The following is a 14337-nucleotide window of genomic DNA, read 5'->3' as shown; positions in this document are numbered from 1 at the left end:
ATATCTCGGGCAGTAGGGGGACACAGAGTAGGGATCCTAGGGGATCCCTTGAGATCTAGATGCACTCCTTCCTGCACCCATAATGTAGCAGAAAGGCCATCTTTTTGTGATTAATGGGGTCAGTTACCCTTGTTGCTATAGCAATAAGAGTGTTTATAGTTTTCGGAGACTCAGTGGTTTCTGTGGTTTATTTAGCAAAAAGTAAAAACAAGAGACCACGGACTTCAGACTCCTGCCCCATCACCCCAAGGACTAAATGTAGATGTCTTTAATCCACTTGGTTTTTTCTCAATATTTGAAGAGAGTGTTTTGCAGATTATATTTTTTTCAATCTTACTTTAAAAATGCCTTATCAATGAATCATAAGTTATTATAGGCAGAGAAACTGAAGGCACTTGGCCATTCAGTAGTGACACAAAACATAGGGTATTTAGGAAATACGTGTGGCCAAGCCCAAGACAGACCAAACATGAACTCGTGGCTGATGTGTCCAGTGGTTGCACATGTTGTACTTCTGCCAAATGGCCAAATAATTTTAACAAGTGGAACTTGAACACACGCTGTGCCTGCACACACCTGCCTCATATAACTTGTTAGCAGTCGGATTTGGGCTTCCTGCAGCACCTATCATGTCTTCTGCTTGAAGAGCTCATTCCCACCGCAGGACCCAGAGAACCTCATCCATCGGAGAGCTTCATGTTGCAGGAATAGGAATCTCAGATTTCGCAACAGATCACTGCAAGTGTAATGAGAGAGGCTGTGCCTCCTTCTACCGTCACCGTATCTTCTAACTATCGGGCATGACATAATATAATAGCCATTGGTTCAAAATGCATAGTGCATCTTGCAGAACAGTGCTTGGGCCTCTTGCCGTACGGGAGCAGTGGCGTTTCTGAACGTTGAGGCTGCCTTTCTTCGTTCCAAAAGGCTTACAGCCATGGCACAAGTGTTTTGATAGATGGTAGGACTAGTGGATTTCATGGTCACGTGACCAGGGTTGCACTTTTTTCCCCAATAAAGTGAGTCTCATACATGAGGTGATGTTAAGTAGGCTCCTGTGTTAAGAAATCAAACACATAGATGCACTTGGAGAATCTTGTGACAGAAAGTTGGGAAGTGCTAAACATAGACTAACATGTTGACGGGGCACGTCGTGCAGACAAGAAGTCAACGGAAGGAGCTCCCAGTGTCCAATACAGAAACATTTGGAGCAACAAGATAATTAAAGTGATACTGGTTTGTAATCCACAGTATGAAATCATGTCCAAAGTGATATAAATGGTTGAATAAATAGGGGATAAGAGAGTAGATTTCCCATGCAAAAATAGAAGCCAAATATTCTGCTCTCAGAGAGGGAGAACATAAAGTTCTCACCCCTCAAGTGTGAGCTATGTACAGTGATGTCTTCCAAAGAGTAAAATATAGCGAGAGGGTGGGGGGAGGGTGACCTTCTGATGGAGAAGGTCGACAGGCTAGTGCAGCTAGGCGGTCAGGGGCAGCAGCCGTGATAAACCATGGTGGTGGTGGGTGCCCCAGATAAAATGTGATGAACACGGCACTTGATCTGTGTGGTCTTTCTCCCCCAAGAGAAAAACAAAACAAAACCCATTTTGCTCCTGAGGAAATAATGTAGGCAAATTGCAACAGAGGGAAGATGTACAAAATCCCTCTTACTCTTCAGCACTGTATCAGTCATCAAAAACAGGCAAAGTCTGAGGAACCGTCACAGCCAAAAGGAGCCTTAGGGGACGTGACTTAGAAGGAATGCGGTGTCCTGGGTGGGATCCTGGAACAGAACAAGGACGGTGGGAGAAAACTATAGGTTTCTCAATAAAGGATGGACTTTGGTGGATAATAATGCATCCGTGTTGACGTATTATTGTCGCAAAGGCATCATCCTCGCGTAGGATGTCAATAAAGGAGAGACCGTGCAGGTAAGTGGGAACACTGTACCCTTTTGTCAATTTTTGTGTAAATCTACAACTGTTCTGAAAATAAAATCTTACCTAAAAATAAACAAAGTCTACTAGCTGCTTTTGAAAATAATTGTTTACTTCTAAACCCGGTGTTTTATCCCTCACCCCCTGACACTACTGTCCAGGAGACTCATGGCAGAATAGCTAGGGTCTGAGCAGTATGTGTTCTCAAAATCAGGAAATCGTGGACATAGAACTTATTTACTGAAGTTACATTTCAAAGTCTGCCAGAACAGAGACGCCTGGGGGGCTCAGTTGGTTGAGCGTCCAACTCTTGGCCCCGGGGTTGTGGGCTCCAGCCCTTTATCAGGCTCTGCACCGATCATGGAGCCTGCTTGAGATTCTCTCTCTCTCCTTCTGTCCCTCCCTTCTCACTCTCTCTAGAATAAAAAAAAAAAATTTAGAAAGATAAAAATCTACAAGAACATATTTTGTAAAACTTTGTGTTGCGGTGAAGAATTAAATTCTGTGTTTCTGAGAAGACGTGTTTATCATAATCCAAGCCATGATCTCTTTTCTTTGTTTTCAAGTCCATTAGAAAGGGATTTCACTTCAAAGCCAAGGTAAACATTTGATCCCGTGTCCTACCACTGAAAACATGTCTTTATTATGCCTCTTAATTCTAAACAATGGCCGGTCGGTCAAGTTGGAAATTTCTAAAATGGAGTTGCCCACATTGCATTTTTACTGCCTTTTTTCTGAGGGAATTTTTTTCCTACAACAAGTGACGTGCTTTTACTTTCCTATAATGAACAGCTTCACTTTTCCTCAAGAAGCACATTGTCAGAACCCCTCAATAGTAAAGCTGTGTTTACTTTTTTGCCTTTGGCAGGTCATGAAGGATGTCAGCTTGAGTGACTTAGAAAGTCTTGCTCCTAAGAATTCAAAGAAAGTGCCTAGAGGTGCAAACAGAACAGCATGGCAGGGGAAGGAGGAACACTCCTTGAAGAATAAATTAATTCCAGGCTCTTTGTCTACAGATAGCTACAGGCTTACATTGTGTAGCGTGACAAGATACAGACCTCTGGATAATGTTAATGTGGGCCAAAGTCACATTTATATTTTCTTTTTTGGAAGAGCATAGCTTTGCTTTAAATTACACATGGCGGGGGGTGGGGAGGGAGAGAGAAATCTGCAATCCAATCGGGGAAAAAGCATTGATTATTAGGATTCAGATAGTCCTCGATTTGACTGAGCTCTGCTGCTGATTAGATGTGACCCTTTAAATAAATTTGCTCATCTCCCGAGGCAAAGTTTTCTTATCTGTAAAATCGGATAATAATCTGTGCTGCCGTAGACTGAATGTTGGTGCAAATTCGTACGTTGCAGGCTAATCCCCAAGGTGATGGTGTTAGGAGGTGGGGCCCCCGGAGGTGATGCGGTCATGAGGGTAGAGCCCACGTGATGAGGTTAGTGTCCTGATCAGAGACCCCAGAGAGCCCCATCGCCCCTCCCCCCGTGTGAGGACACAGCGAGAAGGCGCCGTCTTCTCACCAGACCCCAGATGTGCCAGTGCCTGGATCTTGAACTCCCAGGCTCCAGAAATCAGTGCCCGTGGCTGGGAAGTGCCCAGGTCGTGGTGTTTTCCAACAACCAGAACCCACTAAGACGTGTCAGGCATGGTTGTTACGAGAATTAGAGATAATGTGTGTACTCATGTTTCAGAGTTCACGTATGATCGGGAGCTCTTTTTGGAGGATGTTTTTGTTCTGAAATATCCACTCCCCTTTTCTACTAGTGCCCCGTTTTCCTTTTGGGGAAAAATAAGTGTATGTAGATGGTGATTGTGTACTTCCTGGTACAGTCCTCCAACTGGAATAGCTGAAGGGAACAGATGCGTGCCCTCCCACGTCCGTGTCTCCATACAGGCAGGTGCATGAGTGGGCCCGGCCGACGGGACACCACCAGGGGAAGAATGTAAGGAAAGAGCTGGTGGCGTGAAGTCAGCAGGTAGGGCACCGCCATATGCAAGACCACGTCTGCCTCAGGTTTGCTCTTGCTTTCCTGCAGAGTGCTCTGAATATCTGTCCTTTCCTGTCCTGAGGTCTCCATCAAACCCGCAAACCTCGAACCTTCTTTAAAGTATCCCTCCCCTTCAGTTCGGGAAAGTGGGTGTAAGGTATTGCACGATCTTGAGTAATCCCTCTGCAAGTTCCGATTCTTCACACGTGGCATTGGAATGATGATACCATGGATCGGTAGGGTCTGTGATCATTAAATTCATTCATGAAAAGAATCCGTAAGAGCAGAGAATATATTTATTTGTCAGCATTATTATTTAACTGACTAAAAGTAACACAGTGCTTTGAGAACTCTGATATTGATAGACTCTTCTGAGCACCACTGCAAGGAAACAAAAATGCTCATTTAGAAAAACAGACTTTTAGAATGGGTGTTATTACACTCCTGCTCTAGAACTCTCCCTCGGTGGTTTTCTGTGAGTTTGGCTCATGCTCTTCCTTCATTATTAAATGTTCCAAATGCTTAGAATGTATTTAGAATTTCTTTCGAGTCCTGGCAGAGACTAGGCATTTTTCTCTCTGAACATTTTTTTCTCAGTGTCTTCTGATTTAGCCTATCATATTATGGTATAACCCACAACTCTGATTTTTATCTGCGGTAAAATAGTTACAGTTCAGCAATTCTAAAATAAATAGCTTGCTACTTTGGTCAAAAATTAATCTAGTTTTGTCCCACCTTTTCATGGCAATGATGGATTTCAGCGAATCAAATAGAACAAAGTCCTCCTTTGTTATAAATAGGCTGTGAGGTGACTGGTAGGGAGGCTAATTTTTCATAACCTTGATGTGCTAGACAAGGCTCAAACAATTTTCATATTTTACTCCACTTTATATATAAATAAACTTCTTCCAAGTGAAGGACTACAAGCCATCAGGAAACAACATATATAAAGTCAATATGTACAAAATTAAATATGTTGCAAGTTGTGAGTCTCGGGCAAATAACTTAAAAAAACCTTAGAATACTTCCTTACAGCAAAAATGGAACAGCATTAGATGAATTAAATGCTTATTATTAGACAGAGATCATACCTCAGATGTTCTGGTAAATTATGGAAAGACGTGTAGGATAATTTGTCTTCCTAATATATGTTTCCTATGGATGTGCCTATCCTTTCATGATGCAAATTAGGTATAATTATATATCTTTAGCACTTAAACTCTAAAAATTTTTTTTTAAGTTTGAATTCAAATTGTTGTCCAAGAAATAGTTCTTCCTCGATCTCTGGACTGAGGTCTCACCTAATACAAGCATGAGACAGTTTCAAAGGAGGGGGGGAGGGGGATGTGTGATAAAGATCACGTCCAGCCTCTCCGGGCCCCACACTGGGTACCACAAAGAACCAAGTGTGGTGAATGCTCAGGTGTGACCTGGGAGAGGCAGGTAGTGCAACAAGAACGACACTAGATGTCCTTCCTAAGGAAACAAACAGGTACCCTCATCTGCCACCTTTGACCAGTTCTCTGGTCTTCGTGGCCCGTTGAGGCGTCCGTCCAACATCCAGTCCAAAGGGGTCTTGGCCTCCTCCTGAGAAATGACCGTCCTGTCAGTGACAGGGCTTCTCCGAGCATCGTATGGAGGTGCCTTCAGGACATAAAACCCAGCTTCCAAGTGGCCACACAAATGCCAATGCTATCATTTCATAAGAGAGGGAGAACAACCCGTTGCCAAATGCATTTCATGAAACTTTTGCTATTGACTTTGTAAACTCACATCCGGCTGCTCTGAAAAAAGCATTTTGGGTCAACGCCCAGTATTCCACAGCAGATAGAACACGTTAGTATCTGTGCAGCATTACTGACATGTTCAAAACAAAAGGTCATGTGTAATAATTACAGTTCAGTGTAATGAAAATAAAGAGCTGAGAACCTCTTCATTTTGCTTACTTTTGTACATGATCTTCAGGCAGGAGGAGGAAGAGGAGTAAAAGGGTTGGCAATTGCAAAAAGGGGAAATTAAAAATGAGTGCAAAGTGTTTATAAACCACTAAGTATATTGTAGTGATGTCTGAAGTAATGTTGGGGATAAGGGAAGGCATACTGTCTCCCATCAGAGTGTTTCTTTAAGGGAGTTCATTGGGGCGCCTGGGTGGCGCAGTCGGTTAAGCGTCCGACTTCAGCCAGGTCACGATCTCGCGGTCCGTGAGTTCGAGCCCCGCGTCAGGCTCTGGGCTGATGGCTCGGAGCCTGCAGCCTATTTCCGATTCTGTGTCTCCCTCTCTCTCTGCCCCTCCCCCGTTCATGCTCTGTCTATCTGTGTCCCAAAAATAAATAAAAAACTTTAAAAAAAAAATAAAAATAAAAAAAAAAAATAAGGGAGTTCATGGTCATTGCAAGTTGGACAAAAAGAAATATTGTAAAAAAAGTAGACATAATCTTCAAAAGAGTTCTGAAGAATTATTTTGAATTACAGTTGCTTATGGTATCATGTTTATCTTGCCCCCTTTTCAGGGGTATTTAATGACATGACCCCTTTATCTGTATACTTCTCCAATATCCTACCTATGTAAACTTCTTTCTATTATTTTTTTTTACTTAACACATCCAAAAATATTCACTTTGGAATACCTTTGGGGTGTTTGTAGGCCTTGTCACTATTTGTTTGTCAAGAAGACTAATAATACAGATCTCCTAGGGAACATCTTTCCATTTGCAGAATAAACCCAACAGGTTTTTGGCCAGATATTCCATTTAATTTGTGATACTTTATCATTTTAAGTGATGCAGTATTTCATTCGCTTTCTTTTTAAAAAAAAATTTTTTTTCAACGTTTTTATTTATTTTTGGGACAGAGAGAGACAGAGCATGAACGGGGGAGGGGCAGAGAGAGAGGGAGACACAGAATCAGAAACAGGCTCCAGGCTCCGAGCCATCAGCCCAGAGCCCGACGCGGGGCTTGAGCTCACGGACCGCGAGATCGTGACCTGGCTGAAGCCGGACGCTTAACCGACTGCGCCACCCAGGCGCCCCTCATTCGCTTTCTTGTACAAGTTCCGAAACCAGAACTATATTTGCTTTATAAAGCAGTGTCAACCTGTGCTCATGTTGACAGTGGGCAAAGAAATGTGTTTTTGTCTTGGAACTTCACAATGATTCATCATTTGAGTAATTGGGACATGAGGATTTTGATACGTATGTCTTTGGTAACACTTTGAATTTCTGTCTTCCAAATCGGTTAATTTTGGTCACAGTTTTCAACCTTGCATTGGTATGAATTGATTAAGATCTCCTGGCAATGTAGAAGTAAATAGGCAAAGAAGAAGGGAAGAGCCTTTTATCCGTCAGGACGAGCAAGTGGAGAGGTCCACCAAGGGAAGAAGCCTGCCGAGGTCCTAGGACCTAGCGTCTGTATGTCTGGAGCCCAGACAGATGCCCACTTTGTTCAAGAGGGCTGAGGGAGCCAGAAAGATATACATAGCACTGGGTCTATGTGATCTACAGGCCATGTTTAGGAATTCTGTTGTTATGTTTAAGTTAGGAGAGAGCAGTTGGATTACTGTAACCATTGACGACACCATCAGATTTGTGCTTCCAAGCCATCGCTCTGGATGCGGTGTGTGGAGAACGGGATGGTGGCAGCAGGTGGCAGTTGAACACGCAGGAGAAACATGAGGTCGGCCAGGGTGAGATGAGGCACCCTCTAGCAGATGGTGGGGCTGGACGTGAAGAGATCCAGAACAATTCGAAAGACATTTAGGAGGCAAAATGGTAGATTCACCATTGATGTCAGGCGATTTATCATGAGTGGTAAATTGGAAACGTGAGTAAGGAAGAGAGAGGCTGGGGCTCTCTGGGCGTGATGGGCTCCATTCATCGACGCAGAATATCGGGAGCTGGTGGGGGTTCGCCATATCCCAGTGACTTCTTACAGTAGAAGCGTGGGCCCTCCTGAGACTCAGACATAAGAAGCAGTTTTAATTGTACAGATTTGTTCAGGTGCTTGACCACATTGGTTGTCTTTTAAAAACTCGTCCTTACTCAAGACATGATCCTTGGAAACTTTGCCAGTGGCATGAATTATTTTAAATGTGGAGTGAAATTGGGGCACCTCGGTGGCTCAGTGGCTTAAGCATCTGACTCCTGATTTTGGGTCAGGTTATGATCTCATGTTTCGTGAGTTTGAGCCTCCCGTCGAGCTCTGTGCTGGCAGTGCACGCCTGCTTGGGTTTCTCTCTCTCTCTCTCTCTCTCTCTCTCACTCCCCCCTCCCCTGCTCTCTCTCTCTCTCTCTCTCTCTCAAAATAAACAAATGAAACTTAAAAAAAATTAATGAAGAATGTTGAGTGAAATTACTTTTCATATTTTACATCTGCCTCTATTTTGTTTTTGTTTTGTTTTCTTTTGTTTTTATTTTTGCCTGTTGTTTTTACAATTTCAGTGTGTTCATTAGTGAGCGTGCCAGTCTCTGGGAAGCACTGGGGAAAGTGACCCGCGCGGAGCAGGACAGAGCAGCTGCGGGGGGGCTGGGGGCTGGGGTCTGACCTTGGTGGAAATCAGTTCTGCGTGGCCCTCGTGGTGGACGTGACAGAGAGGGCAGCTCTCGTGCTCCGAGCTCGTCATCTGTCAAAGGGGGACACTCATCAAAACAAACAGAAACCGCTTGAAATAGGACGTGGCCCACAGTAAATTCGCTGTCCTTGTCTCCGGCCACGGCTTATGTGCAATGTGAGGAAATTGAAAAAACAATAGGAGAGTCGGGATTCAGCTGCCAAGGCAATGATATGAAAAGACTTCACAACCTTACTTTTTTTCTAGAAAATAAAGTTGTTCATGCAGAAGAACTGGAACGTCAGAAAGTTCCAGCAGTAGAGGTAAATTAAGGACAAATATATTGATGTTTGAAATCTCAAGAAAAAGCCTGACAGAGCAAGCCACTGGGCTTTTTCCATTACGTTCACTGAGTTTGAACTTCTGTTTCATGATTAAAAATAAACTCATTTCCTTACACAATACTTTTTTAAACACCCGGACTTGAGAAAAATAAATGATTCAGGTTCCAGTTAATCTCATAAGCAAATTTTATAAAGTAACTTGTAAATGAAAGCAAATGTCTTGTAAAATACATGCACAAGAGCATTTGGAAGAGGACGTGTGGCATGCTTTTCAAGAGGACGCTGCATGAGGGAGTATCAGTGTTGTTCTAGATGCTTTCAAAGGTTTTGTTGGATTTGGGGTTAATGTTATATAATAATAGTGGCGCTTACAAGAGAGTTACTCCTTTTACCAGGATAAGATTTGGGCTGATTTGGAAATTCTGAGCTGAGTGCCTTTTCCAAATGGTAACGGCGGAGCTCAGAGATGCTGTCTGTGGGTCACTGATGTCCAAGCCACGGTAGCAGGTGCGTGTGGGGTGCTGGCCGCCGCCTTGAGGAGACCGGAGTGTGGAAGGGGCGGTCTCCACCAGCTGCCACTGGACATCTAGACCTCGTTGTTCCTCTGTGTCGCCGTTTCCTCTGCAGGCTGCGTCTTAGGGTGGCTTACATGTCTGACTTACGCCACTTGAGGCTGGCGACCTCTGATCTTAAACTCGTCTTGACATCTGAATTTGGATATCCCGGGTTCTTGATTTGCTTCCTTTGGTGCATTTACTATTTCTAGATCCCGACCTCAAAAACTCCGTCTCCAAGCAGCATGACCCTTTCTTCGAGTTTCTTCGTTTGCTCGACAAGTTGCTCAGCAGGCAGTGCCGCAGATCTAACTAGGACAGAAACTGGACCTTGAAAGGTGCTCGCGCTCTTCTGGTGGCCTGAGCACTGTGTGTGATGTTTCTGGTCGAGAAACGGAAGTGAATCTTTAAGTCATTTTATCACGATTTTGGATCTAGGTATTCTATGGCTCCTATATTTTGCTCTAGATGGGTTTGTGTTTTATTTATTTGTAAATGCATTGAGTCGGAAACCACAGAGCGTCTGAAGTTTTACCTTGCTCGCAATCTAACAAGTTAGCGGCCACAATTTCCTCCCCGCACACTACCAGAAGATGCAAGAGGTCAGAGAAAGACACCAGATATCGCTCAGAAAAAAGCAGAGGCCACAGTGATGCCGGGCCCTGCTTCCCGTACGACGTTCCCATATGACACACTGATGAGGGCCAGGTGTTTACCTGTGACAGCACTGCATGGCACCACAAGAAAGGAATGCCCAAATTTGCACACTCTGGGTTTGTTTGGTTTCGGCTATTTGTTTTGAGTGCTATCATACCTATCCCCCCTTTCCTCTGTAGAGAGATCACTTCACGTTGTGGAAAGTAGGCCAATGGCCTCCATGAGTAAGGGGGAAAGATATGTGGGTATATTATCTTGGAAGGTCCCCACCAAAGGAGACGTATCTTAAATCTTTCAGAGGATTCATGATCTCTAGGTTAACAAGCAAACATTAGCTATTCCAACAAGCCTTTGCTCAGAAGACCTGAACTGGGGACAAAAAGGCACGCAGCTTCTCTCCACACACTACGTGTCCTGGCCGTTGCTTCTGTTAAAGCTTACCCTTGCGTTCGAGTGAAAATTATCCAAAATGCACAAACCGTCCGTCAGAGGTGTCACAGGGTCTGGAGATGAATGTTTCATAACCGGGACGCCACATGCCTTCAGAGGCATGCTACCCAATTGCAATTAATAATAAAGCTGCTTTTCGCCACAATTGATGACACATGCTGATACTAATATCACTTGTAGACAGGTTAATGGATTTTGCAGAGCTCCACATTAAAATGGAGTGTTTGCCGAAACCGCCAGGAGTTTTGTTGTTACGGAAGGACCCATGGCTGTGCTGAGACAAAGGGACACTAACGAGCAGTGCCGAAGGGAGGGTGTCTTGTCGGCAGTACGTGTCAGGGTGGCCATTGTTCCGCAGCCCCACTGCCCTATACTGAGTGCATGTGAGTATTCAAAATCAGTGTATTTCAGATGCTATGGAAATTAAAAATTCAGAAGTATCCTCTGAGGAAAGAGATTGGGAATTCAAGGATGGGTTTGTGGTGGCATTGTATGTTTTAACGTGACACCACCTCCCGTCTCCCAGGTGAGTTTTGAAATCTTTCAGGATCAGAGTTAATTTTGTGAAATTATAGGTGAGTAGAGATTACCAATTACTTGATTAGGCCAAGTTACATATTTTAATAGAAGTATGGTTTTTAACGTTTATTTATTTAGAGACAGAAAGAGAGAGCGCGGGCGGGGAGGGGCAGAGAGAAAGAGAGAGAAGGAGAGAGAGGATCCCAAGCAGGCTCCACACTGTCAGCACAGAGCCCAACATACGGCCGGGTCTCACCACCGTGGGATCATAACCTGAGCCAAAACCAAGAGTCGGGCGCTTAACCGACCGAGCCCCCAGACACCCCTAGAAGTGTGTGTAAAATTTCTGTCAGTTGTTCTGTTACCCTTGCTTCTTAGGGAAGAAAATGAAAATAGAAACACAGATTTTTGTTGAGAAGGAGAATAAAACATACTTTAAGGAAAAAGTATACAGGTTTTTAAATAAAATTCCTATATTGACGTTGATCTTGGGGATGCCTGGGTGGCTCAGTCGGTCAAGCATCAGACTCTTGGTTTCAGCTGAGGTCACGATCTCATGGTTCATGAGATCGAGCCCCGTGTCAGGCGCTGTGCTGATAGTGTGGAGCCTGCTTGGGATTCTGTGTCTCCCTCTGTCTCTCAAAATAAATAAATAAATAAAAGCTAAAAAAAAAAGAAGATTGTTATATGGACATTGATCTTGTATAAAGTAGATTATAGAAGAATATGTAGGCCATTTTTACATAGTAAAAGAGAAGCAAGAAATAGACAACACCTGATGAGTGCAGTGTGTGATTTTGGTGTATAATTCAAGAAGACACTGGCTTGTGTCTTTTCTATTATTTTAAATATAAAATGGAATATCTTTTGTAAACGACGAGGCTTTAAGAGATCATAAAACCAATAGTTTTGATCAAGTATGTTTCTTTTTAAAAGAAAGAAGTTAAAAATTAAAAAGAAAGAAGTTAAGTGGTGAAGTTTTGAATTGTGAAAAAAAAAATTAATACAAGAATAAACATTGGATCCCCACCAACACTCTTCAAGTGTTAAAAAGAAAACAAAAAAGACAAACATTAAGTGTTCTTTCTTGATTCAAAGAGAGAAAGATGACAGGCCTCTAAACTGTCTAAAAAAGGTTTTAGCTTTCATTTAAAAACCGTTGGGGCACCTGGGTGGCTCAGTCGGTTAAGCGTCTGACTTCGGCTCAGGTCATGATCTCGTGGTCCCTGGGTTCGAGCCCCGCATCGGGCTCTGTGCTGACAGCTCGGAGCCTGGAGCCTGCTTCCGATTCTGTGTCTCCTTCTCTCTCTGCCCCTTCCCCTGCTCATGCTCTGGATCTCTCTCTCTCTCTTTCTCTCTCTCTCTCATAAATAAATAAATATAAAAAAAATTTTTTAAGTTTAAAAAACATGTAAAAACTCCTAAGTTCCTGTAGGGACACCTGGGCACATTCCAGAGCGCACAACGATAACTACGTCCATTCCCAGCCACGTGACAAAAACTCCCGCACCCTGTTGTTCAAACGTGCAAACGGTGTTACCTCCTCAGGCACGGAAAACCGGAACAGAGTTCGCTCTCTGTCTCGGTATTTCTCTCTCCCTGCTCCCTTCCTTCAGCTCGAATCTCTCTGGTGACAATAGATTTACAGCCCCTCTGAGAGTGTCTTTTGGTCCCATGCGATCCGACGTCACTGTGTTTTCCCGTTAGAATACCTGTGATGGCTCCTTCCCTGGGCTTCCTTTCGATGTCAGCACATCAGCTACTCGTGCACTCCGCGAGTGGGTCCCCAAAACTTGAGACGGCACAAACCCTGGCCATTCACCCTGTGGCCCGTGGTCTCAGAGCTGCCGGGCCGGTGTTTGGGGGTCGGCGTTTGGAGCCTTGCCTGTGTCTGCCGAGGGGACGCATGTGACTGTAAGGCAGGCTGCCTTCAGGGTTCCACGCCATTCTCCTCTGCCTCACTTCCCTCAATGAAAAACTGAAAAACAACAGTGAAGCCAAGGGCATTAGGAGCAGCAGAAGTAGACTGCATATGTGCACTGCCCCCTGAGGAAGTAAAATATGCCTGTCCCTCCTTCTTATGCATTTAGGCCAACTCTCAGTATGGAACGGATTGGCCTGAAGTCACCTGGACGTTGAGCCTAACAGACGCATTAAGATCACTCGTCTTGCCTGAATTAGCATAATTGGCCCCAAACTCATTTGATGCAATTCAGCTTATGTAATTTTGCGATTTGCTTTGAAGAAGCCCATATTGCAACCTACCGTGGGCTGCGTGCGCAAGCAGAAACGCACCCCGCCTCCCTTCCACACTTGTCAGACCCGCAGGAACCGGCCTGTCAGTGTCTCCCTCGCGGGTCCTGTTTTGCTCCGCAGATTCTTACTTGTGCTGAGTCCGCATCCATCCACACTGCTAGGCATCAACTCTTTGGACGCTCTGATGCGGTGTTTGACGGTGGGTGCCGCGTTCTGCAGCGGGAGCGGTCTGCCAGAGCACAGCGAGTCGCGGGGAGTCCGGAGACTTTTTTGGTGAATTCTGTGATAGTGCGGTAATTTAATGGCGGTGTCGCCCGTGTTCTTCCACAAACGTAGCGATCACACCTCTTTTATTTCTTGTAACAGAAGATATCAGTGCTCGGGACTGACAAGCCCATGTGCAGCTGCTGATGAGAAGGAGGACGACGTTCTCGGTGTTTCTTCTCTCTCCTTTCCTTTTACTTTCCTGCTTTCCTCATTGCCTTCTGCCACTTTGGTAAGGATCATCGTCAAGCCGTTTAAAAAAGCGTTTTAAAAAGTAATAACGTTTTGGCTCCCTCCCTCTCTAGACTTAAGAGACTCTTAAAAACTGAGAACAGGGGCGCCTGGGTGGCGCAGTGGGTTAAGCGTCCGACTTCAGCCAGGGCACGATCTCGCGAGATCTCGCGTGATCTCGCGTGAGTTCGAGCCCCGCGTCGGGCTCTGGGCTGACGGCTCGGAGCCTGGAGCCTGTTTCCGATTCTGTGTCTCCCTCTCTCTCTGCCCCTCCCCCGTTCATGCTCTGTCTCTCTCTGTCCCACAAATAAATAAAAAAACGTTGAAAAAAAAATTAAAAAAAAAAAAAAACAAAAAAAAACCTGAGAACAATCTGAGAGTTGATGGGAGGTGGGAGGGAGGGGAGGGTGGGTGAAGGGTGCTGAGGAGGGCATCTGTTGGGATGAGCCCTGGGTGTTGTGTGGACACCAATTTGACAATAAATTTCATATTAAAAAAAGGTAATAACGTAATCTTAGATAAAAATGTTTTGAAGAGATCAAGGAGTTTATTATTACTCACTTTTTGAGAAAGATAAT

Source organism: Herpailurus yagouaroundi, unplaced genomic scaffold (assembly GCF_014898765.1).
Source record: "Herpailurus yagouaroundi ecotype Mexico unplaced genomic scaffold, PumYag 203, whole genome shotgun sequence".
In the NCBI taxonomy this organism is placed as follows: Eukaryota; Metazoa; Chordata; class Mammalia; order Carnivora; family Felidae; genus Herpailurus; species Herpailurus yagouaroundi.
The sequence above is the reverse complement of the archived record's forward strand: the minus strand, read 5'-3'. Positions refer to the sequence as shown.